Source organism: Mustela nigripes, chromosome 1, assembly GCF_022355385.1.
Source record: "Mustela nigripes isolate SB6536 chromosome 1, MUSNIG.SB6536, whole genome shotgun sequence".
Classification (NCBI taxonomy): Eukaryota; Metazoa; Chordata; class Mammalia; order Carnivora; family Mustelidae; genus Mustela; species Mustela nigripes.
In genome coordinates this window covers 113,691,794-113,694,308 of record NC_081557.1, presented here as the reverse complement: position 1 = coordinate 113,694,308, position 2,515 = coordinate 113,691,794, and positions in this window count along the sequence as shown.

The window sequence follows — 2,515 nt, the reverse complement described above, 5'->3', positions numbered from 1 at the left end:
CCCATCTCTTATTATAGTCTTTGGCTTAAAATCTAATTGATCTGATATAAGGATTGCCACTCCTGCTTTCCTCTGATGTCCATTAGCATGGTAAATTCTTTTCCACCGCCTCACTTTAAATCTGGAGGTGTCTTCGGGCATAAAATGAGTTTCTTGGAGGCAACATATAGATGGGTTTTGTTTTTTTATCCATTTTGGTACCCTTTGTGTTTTGATTGGGGCATTTAGCCCATTAACATTCAGGGTAACTATTGAGAGATATGAATTTAGTGCCATTGCATTGCCTGTACGTTTACTGTTATTGTATATGGTCTCTGTTCCTTTCTGATCTACCACTTGTAGGCTCTCTCTTTGCTTAGAGGACCCCTTTCAATATTTCCTGTAGAGTTGTTTTGGTGTTTGCAAATTCTTTCAGTTTTTGTTTGTCCTGGAAGCTTTTAATCTCTCCTTTATTTTCAATGATAGCCTAGCTGGATATAGTATTCTTGGCTGCAGGTTTTTCTCGTTTAGTGCTCTGAAAATATCATGCCAGCTCTTTCTGGCCTGCCAGGTCTCTGTGGATAAGTCAGCTGCCAATCTAATATTTTTACCATTGTATGTTACAGACCTCTTTTCCCGGGCTGCTTTCAGGATTTTCTCTTTGTCACTAAGACTTGTAAATTTTACTATAAGGTGACGGGGTGTCGCCCAATTCTTATTGATTTTGAGGGGTCTTCTTGAAGCTCCTGAATTTTGATGCTCATTCCCTTTGCCATATTGGGGAAATTCTCCCCAATAATTCCCTCCAATATACCTTCTGCTCCCCTCTCTCTTTCTTCTTCTTCTGGAATCCCAATTATTCTAATGTTGTTTCGTCTTATGGTGTCACTTTTCTCTCGAATTCTCCCCTCGTGGTCCAGTAGCTGTTTGTCCCTCTTTTGCTCAGCTTCTTTATTCTCTGTCATTTGGTCTTCTATATCACTAATTCTTTCTTCTGCCTCATTTATCCTAGCAGTGAGAGCCTCCATTTTTGATTGCACCTCATTAATTGCTTTTTTGATTTCAAGTTGATTAGATTTTAGTTTTTTTATTTCTCCAGAAAGGGCTTTTATATCTCTCGAGAGGGTTTCTCTAATATCTTCCATGCCTATTTTGAGCCCGGCTAGAACCTTGAGAATTGTCATTCTGAACTCTAGATCTGACATATTACCAATGTCTGTATTGATTAGGCCCCTAGCCTTCGGTACTGCCTCTTGTTCTTTTTTTTGTGGTGAATTTTTCCGTCTTGTCATTTTGTCCAAATAAGAGTATATCAAGGAGCAGGTAAAATACTAAAAGGGTGGCAACAACCCCAGGAAAATATGCTTTAACCAAATTAGAAGAGATCCCAAATCGTGAGGAGGGAGAAAGGGGATAAAAAAAGGTTCAAAGAGGAAGAAAGAAAAAACAAGAAAAAAAAAAAAAAGAAAAGAATTTAAAAAAGGAAAACGAATAAAGAACAATATAAAAAGGAAAAAATATATATATTAGATAAACTAGTTAAAAAACGTTAAAAAAGAAAAAGGTAAAAGTTAAAAAAAAATTTTAGCAGAAGAAGAGAAAAAAATGAAAAAGAAAAAATAAAATTAACTGCAAGACTAAAATAAAAAAAATCACAGGGAAAAAAAAATAAAAAGAAAAAAAATCACAGGGAGAAAGCCATGAGTTCCGTGCTTTGCTTTCTCCTCCTCTGGAATTCTGCTGCTCTCCTTGGTATTGAAACCGCACTTCTTCGTAGGTGAACTTGGTCTTGGCTGGATTTCTTGTTGATCTTCTAGGAGTGGCGCCAGGTGTAGTGATTCTCAAGTGTCTTTGCCCCAGGCGGAATTGCACCGCCCTTACCAGGAGCCGGGCTGAGTAATCCGCTCGGCTTTGCTTTCAGGAGCTTTTGTTCCCTGAGCACTTTCTGTAGAGTTCTGGAGGACGGGAATACAATTGGTGGCCTCCTGGTCTCTGGCCCAGAGGTGTTGAGAGCCCGGGGCCCCACTCCTCAGTGCGCCCTCAGAGAACAGCGCCCAGTTACTCCCGTTTGCCTGACCTCCGGCTGCGCTCCGAGCTCACCGAGCCTGCGACTGGTTCAAGGTAACCCTGAGCTGCGAGCTTACTGTCGGCTCTGTCTCTGTAGCCGGCTTTCCCGTTCCAATACCCGCAAGCTCTGCGACACTCAGACACCCCCGATCCTTCTGTGACCTTGTGAGACCTGAGGCCACGCTGACCCCACTTGGGCTTCGCCCCGGTTTAGTCTGGAGCGATGTCCCTCAGCGGAACAGACTTAAAAGTCCTGATTTTTTGTGCCATTACTCCGCCACTTGCCGGGATCCGGCCCCTCCCCCTGGGGTCTATCTTACCATCGCTTTGGATTCACGTCTCCGCCAGTCCTACCTTTCAGAAAGTGGTTGTTTTTCTGTTTCTAGAAGTGCTGTTCTTCTTCTCTTCGATCTGCCGATGGATTTTCAGGTGTTTGCAATCTTTAGATAAGCTATCTAGCTGATCTCCG